This window comes from Pelophylax lessonae (assembly GCF_965119305.1).
Source record: "Pelophylax lessonae genome assembly, chromosome: 9".
Lineage (NCBI taxonomy): Eukaryota > Metazoa > Chordata > Amphibia > Anura > Ranidae > Pelophylax > Pelophylax lessonae.
Window position 1 is genome coordinate 24,411,461 of NC_138776.1, and position 7,500 is coordinate 24,418,960.

The window sequence follows — 7,500 nt, forward strand, 5'->3', positions numbered from 1 at the left end:
AAAAATATAATATATATATATATATATATATATATATATATATATATATATATATATATATATATATATATGCAATAAAATTGAGAATTATGTAAAAACAAATTGCAGAGATGATCAAATACCACCAAAAGAAAGCTCTATTTGTGGGGGAAAAAAGGACATCAATTTTATTTGGGTACATCGTCGCACAACCGCGCAATTGTCCGTTAAAATAACGCAGTGCCGAATCGCAAAAAATGGCCTGGTCATTAGGGGGGCAAATCCCTCCAGTCCAGAACTGGTTAAATAATATTTGTAAATACCTAAAAAAAAAAAAAAAAAAAAAAAAAAAAGTGCTGTGAATCCAAAATTCAATAACCTATAAAGTGGTCCAAAAAATACATAAATAATGTCCCATATTTCATAAAGTCCCAAAGAATCCAAAAAAGTGCATATAAAAAAAAGTGCACTTTTTTGGATTCTTTGGGATTTGAAATATGGGACATTATTTATGTATTTTTTGGACCACTTTATAGGGTATTGAATTTTGGATTCACAGCACCTTTTTTATGTATGATAGATATTTACAAATTTACAAAAAATGGATTATTTAACCAGTTCTGGTCCGGAGGGATTTTCCCCCTTAATGACCAGGTAATTTTTTGCGATTCGGCACTGCGTTACTACCGCATATCAACGTACCGGTACGTCGGCTGACTTCTGCCGTAGTATACCGGGATGATGCCTCTAGCTAGAGACACCATCCCGGTACCGTGGTTTGAAGCCGACGGTCCGCTTTCCGTCGGTAATGACCGATGCGGCTCGGGAGCCGCTCGATCGTTACCCGGGTGAGCGGGAGTGGACGTCCCCCCCCCCCCTCCCGCCGCCTTCCGTGGCTTTGCTCGGGGCTCTCGTCCCACCGGGAGCCCCGAGCATCCAGCCGGCACGTCCGCCGGCTGGATGGAGTCCCGATGAATGCCGGAAACGGCATTGATCGGGTCTCTGATGACGTAACCCGGAGTCGACGTCCATGACGTCACTTCCGGGTTACTGTGCTGCAAAAGGCGGCAAATTTGAAAAACGGCTGTATGCAAAAATGCAGTTTTCGGCGTTTTGCTTACATGGAAGTGTAGTGGAGGGGTTTGGAGTCTTTTAGACCCTCGATTTCTCCATAAAGTGTACCTGTCACACATATTGCTGTCACAAGGGATGTTTACATTGCTTGTGACAGCAATAAAAGTGATCAGATTTTTTTTTTTTTAAAAACCTGTAATAAAGTTAAAAAAAAAGAAAAAATAAATTGGAAAAAAAAAATTTAGCCCCCACCGTCGCCGTTAGCTCGCGCACAAAAAAAAACGTATATGCAAGTCGAGCCGCAAATGAAATCGCTGTTCAAACCACACATGTGAGGTATGGCGTTTTAAAGACCGCTGCGCAAATACCGCGTGACAAAAAATTTTGCAATGACCGCCATTTTATTCTCCAGAGTCTTTGCTAAAAAATATATATATATAATGTTTGGGGGTTCTAAGTAGTTTTCTAGGAAAAAATACTGATTTTAACTTGTAATCAAAAAGTGTCCAAAATAGGGCTGGGGCTTAAGTGGTTAACGGAAAATTGCGCGGTCGTGCAACGCTGTACCTAAATAAAATTGATGTCCTTTCTCTATCGCTCATTGACAGACGTAGTCTTCTTGATTCTCAAGAGCTGGGTTATGTTGTCTCTGCAGGAGTAGGACTAGGCAGAATGACAAAACGTTCTGGCTCCACCCTAGGGGGCAGTCCCTGAGGGTATATCCTCTCTCTCTCTGCTACAGGGAATCAGTTTTTTTCTGTCTAGTCAGGAGTAAGGACCTAAGTTCCTTGCTGGGATCTTTTGGTCCTGGCAAGACTTTTTTTCTTTAAGAAAAAGACATTTTTTAGGTAGTTTTCTCCAGTGTTTTTTTCCTGTGAGATCTTCAAGCAAAAATGCCGGACTGGGCGACACTTGTGGTCACCCCAGCCGGCCTACGAGCGCGTGCAGACCAGGCATTGCGCTTGGTCGGCCGCGATATATTCAAGTAAGTATGCGGGGCCGGGCGACGGGCTGGATGTGAGATCCAGTGGTCACCTCGGTTTCTGCCTAAAAGCGCGTGCAGACCAGTGCGCTGAGTCGGCCGCGACGGAGTCCCAGTAAAGGGACTGACTTTGCGAGTTAAAAGCTCGCTTGGACGCCAGGACCAGAGAGTCGAGGCGTCCACAAACCCCCACCTCGGTGGAGAGGGTATTATGAAGAGAGGGTGCCTGTCGGTTCGGTATGGTGAGTAAAACGTTCCCTTTTTTCCTCATTTATGAGGCAGTATATATTATGGGCCCCTCCATATATGGTCAGTATATATCTGACACTTACAAGTCCCCCTTGTAATACAGCATGTGTTTGTGGGAAGTGGACTTGGTTCAAGAGCTAACACTCTACCCAGCAGACTGTAACATTACAGCAAACATAGGAGGTATAATCCTACCTTATGTGCAGTGTATCTCTGTAGATCCATATGTCACCTCTCAGCAGAGTGCAGGTGGATGTGCTGGGAAGACGATATCGGCGGTCCGCCGCCATTTTGCCGTAGACCGAATGCATGTATGTCCTCAGGTCACGCCGGCCGCCATGTTTTTGGAGTCTTATGTCTCTTCTATGGGGGCGGCCATGTTTTGTGAGCCCAGCTTCCTCGTGGAGGGCTGGGAACGCCGGAAGGCGTACACAGGGGGCGGAGCCACGCCTTCTGCCCGGAAAAAAGCAAACAGCTCCTTCCAGTCTGTGTAAGACAGACGCTGGCTGCAGTTTGTTGGAAACTGCACTGCATCGGTTGGTGAGCCTTGGGGGTCCCTCTCTCTCTCTCTGGGATCGAGAAGCAGGTACTCTGAGGGGCGCTATTGCGCTAGGGGGAGACACACAAAAAAAAAAAAAAAAAAAAAAGTTTTTTTGTTTATTGCTGGCAAAAGTGTCCTGTATTAACATGGACCCTGCCACTCATGTATCTCCTCCGGATCCCCTCGAGGGGTCTGCGGGATCCTCCAGCACCCCATTGACAATTGAATCTTTGTCAGCCATTATGGAAACTTTTGTGTCCCGGGTGGAAGTGGCTTGTCAGGGACAGGGCGCAAGAAAGCGACCCCCGCCTAACCCCTTATTATCTGAAACCTCGGATTCAGACTCTGAGCCTATTTCTGCAGTTGCAGGTACTTCATCTGGTATTGGTGTCTCGGGTCCTGTCTCTTCAGACAGTGAGGAGGATGTTTCGGCATCTGCCATAGCCCGAGAGGAAGCGTTGGTAAACGCACTCATTGTATCTGTTCAAGAGACTTTAAGGTTACAGGGTATTCCATCAGAAATAGCTGAAACTGAGATCCCTTTTGGGACTAAAAAGCGCATCAAAGTGGCAAAGGTTTTTCCATTGCCCAAATGTTTTGGCAATCCAATCGATGAAGAATGGCGTCTGCCAAAACGCACTTTTAATATTTCCAAACGCATTGACAGGCGTTATCCGTTTGAGGAAACCCTTATTAAGAAATGGACAGAACCACCTGTGGTGGATTCACCAATTGCTAGATTGAATAAAGCCACGGTTATTCCTTTAGAAGACGCTCCGTCTTTTAAAGATCCAGTGGATCGCAAGATAGAAGCTATGTCTCGCACCATGTTTTCCTTGATTGGATCAGCTTTCAGGCCAATAATTGCTATTGGTCTGGTTTCGCAGGCTGTAACTGAATGGACCAAGTGGTTACGCCGGGACTTAGAAGAAGTCCCTCAGGCGGTATCAGATTTGTTGGAACAAATGATACAGGGGTTACAGTTTGTATGTGATGCGGCGTTAGACGCCACTCCATTAATGGCGCGAGCATCAGTCTCAGCAGTGGTTCTCAGGCGTACACTGTGGCTAAAAGGTTGGATAGCCGACCAAGGTTCCAAAAAAGCATTGGCTAATATCCCCTTTTCAGGAGAACGTCTATTTGGAGCCAACTTAGATGAGATCATTAAGGATCTCACCGGTGGAAAAAGCACCTTTTTACCGCAAAATTTTAAAGGTAGAGGAACTCGTCAAAGACGAGGGCCTTCTTTTTCTGCTCACAAGAGGTTTTTTCGTCCAGCGGGTGAAAAAACTAAGTCCTCCAAGGTTCCTACAGGAGGCGTCAGGGGTCGTTGGTCGGGCAAGCAAAAGCCCGCCCCCTCCAGACCTGAAGATAAACCATCCAAAGCCTGAAGGTGCGCCCCCACCCATAACTGGGGTGGGGGGACGTCTTCGCCGGTTCCCGGATCCATGGCTTTCCAGAATCCCGGACAAATGGGTTTGCGAAGTCATAAAGTCAGGGTACAAGATCGAGTTTCGATCTCTCCCACCGGCGCGATTCTTCCCTTCCAATATCCGACTATCTCCGGATCGTCTAGAAGATCTGCGGAGAGCAGTCACAGATCTACTACAACAAGGAGTGGTAGTCCACGTTCCTTGGACAGAACGGTTTCAAGGGTTTTATTCAAACCTGTTTACAATACCCAGGAAAGAGGGCAAAGTGCGTCCAATTCTGGACTTAAGAGCACTCAATTCTTTCGTCAACATAAGAAGATTCAGAATGGAGTCCATTCGCACGGTAGCAGCCTTCCTGCATCCAGGGGATGTCCTAGCGTCCATAGACATCAAGGACGCCTATCTTCACATTCCCTTTTTCGCAGGACATCAGCGTTTTCTACGCTTTTCCGTAGAGGAGAACCACTATCAGTTTGTGGCGTTACCTTTCGGTCTCGCCACGGCTCCGCGGGTCTTCACAAAAGTGTTGGCCCCAATGTTGGCACTTCTGCGCCAAAGAGGTATATCGATTCTAGGTTACCTAGACGATCTTCTGCTTCATGCAGAGTCTCCTCAGACCTTGCTACAAAACATAGAAATTACTATGATTTCTTTACAGGAATTCGGGTGGCTGGTGAACCAGCAAAAGTCTTTTCTGGTTCCCACCCAGAGGCTCGAATATCTGGGTCTAATTCTAGACACAGTCAGGACAAGAGTGTTTCTTCCGGTAGGGAAACTTCGAAAGATTCAATCAGCAGTCCAGTTGTTACTGTCCAACAGCTGGTCTTCCCTTCGGACTTGCATGAGGGTTCTGGGGTTGATGGTGGCTTCATTCGAAGCAGTCCCATTTGCCCAGTCCCATACCCGAATTCTTCAGCAAGAGATTCTCCTCAGATGGAATCGGAATCCGGAATCCCTGGACAATCAGATACGATTGAGCAAACAGACCAGAGAGTCTCTGGTTTGGTGGCTTCGGTCTCCAATGCTCAGCCAGGGAAAGTCATTTCTGCCAATATATTGGACGATAGTGACCACGGATGCCAGTCTATCCGGATGGGGAGGAATTCTCGGTCAATTATCTGCCCAGGGACTTTGGTCCCCGGAAGAATCCAGATTACCGATAAATGTATTGGAACTGAGAGCGATCAGACTTTGTCTGATTCACTGGACCGAGCAGCTCCAGGGCAGCCCGGTTCGGATCCAGTCGGACAATGCCACGGCCGTGGCTTATGTCAATCACCAGGGGGGCACCAAGAGTGTCCGAGCGGCCAAAGAAGTGGCTTGCATTCTTCGCTGGGCGGAACGATTTGTTCCAGCAATCTCTGCGGTGTTCATTCCGGGGGTGGAGAATTGGCAGGCAGATTATCTCAGCCGTCAGACCCTGGATCAGGGGGAATGGTCCCTCCATCCAGACGTTTTCCACCAGTTGTGCCTACGGTGGGGCACCCCGGATGTGGATCTGTTGGCATCACGATTCAACAGGAAAGTTCAGAGATTCGTGGCTCGCTCCCGCGATCCTCTAGCAGAAACCGCAGACGCACTGATCGCCCCGTGGGGGCAATACCAGCTAATATATGCCTTCCCTCCTCTCGCGTTACTGCCAAGACTTCTTCGCAGGGTAGAGGAGGAAGGAATCCCAGTAATCCTGGTAGCTCCGGACTGGCCTCGTCGAGCTTGGTACGCCGACATGGTCAGACTGGTGGCGGACGTCCCGTGGAGACTTCCTCTCAGAGAGGATCTACTGTCTCAGGGACCGATCCTCCATCCTGCTTTACGATCGCTGGCTTTAACGGCCTGGCTATTGAGACCCAGGTGCTGAAGGACAAAGGTTTGTCAGCTTCAGTTATTCCTACTCTAGTTGAAGCAAGGAAAGCGACTTCCAGAAAGATTTATCATCGCACATGGAAGTCCTACATTGCATGGTGTGAACCTTTGGGGTTCCGTCCTCGGTCTTATTCGATTAGTCGAATATTGGCTTTTCTGCAACAAGGGGTTGAGCAGAAACTGGCCTTGAGTACTATCAAGGGTCAGGTCTCAGCATTAGCCATCTTCTTTCAGAAGCCTTTGGCTACTCATTCCTTGGTGCGGAATTTCATCCAGGGGGTGCGACATCTGGCTCCGCCAGTGCACGCGCCGTTACCCCCCTGGGATCTTAATTTAGTGTTGTCGGTTCTTCAGAAACCTCCCTTTGAAGATATTAGGGAGATTCCTCTACCCACGTTGTCCCAGAAGGTGGCCTTCTTGGTGGCTATTACTTCTGCACGCAGGGTGTCAGAACTGGCCGCATTATCTTGTCGTTCACCATATCTGGTGGTTCATAGAGATAAGGTGGTTCTTCGTCCGAATCCATCCTTCCTACCAAAAGTAGTTTCAGAATTTCATCTGAATGAAGAAATTGTATTACCTTCCCTGTGTCCTAAGCCCAGTCATCCTCGGGAATTTGCTTTGCACTCCTTGGATGTGGTCCGGGCGATCAGGGTATACTTGAAAACGACAGACTCGTTTCGCAAGACGGATTCACTTTTTGTGATCCCAGATGGACCCAAAAAGGGGTTGCCTGCATCTGCCGCGACCATTTCCAGATGGATCAGACAGACGGTAGTGCAGGCTTATTCTATTAAGGGTCGGGAGCCCCCGTTCCCTGTTAAGGCGCACTCCACTCGGGCACTTAGTGCGTCATGGGCCTTTCGCCATCAGGCGTCAGTGGTCCAGGTGTGCAAGGCGGCTACCTGGTCGTCGGTGCATACCTTTTCTAAACATTATAAAGTTGATGTAATGGCATCGTCTGATGCCTCATTTGGCCGCAAGGTTTTGCAGGCCGCAATTTGAGGAGACCAGTGGTCTACCTCGAGGGTTTTTTCCGTTGGAAAATTTTTCTTTAGTCTCATTCTTTGTTTATAATGAGCCTTTAAAACTTCTAGTTTGGCACCGGTTGGGCCTACTAGATTGGATTTGATTTTGTCAATCCCACCCCTCATTTGTGGCACTGCTTCTGGATGTCCCAGCTCTTGAGAATCAAGAAGACTACGTCTGTCAATGAGCGATAGAGAAAAATGGATTTTTGTAAGAACTTACCGTAAAATCCTTTTCTCTTAAGCTCATTGACAGAAGTAGTACCCGCCCCTCTATCATTGAGTTGGGTTGGGTTAAATTCTCTGTACTGCTTTAAACAGAACTGATTCCCTGTAGCAGAGAGAGGGAGG

At 47.6% G+C, this 7,500-nt stretch overlaps 1 protein-coding gene across 1 annotated transcript in view; it reads left to right on the top strand.

The window, feature by feature from the left end:
- Positions 1 to 7,500, top strand: part of CUTC (cutC copper transporter) — a 62,098-nt gene that overhangs the window by 32,938 nt on the left and 21,660 nt on the right. The gene's annotated exons all lie outside the window — the stretch shown is intronic.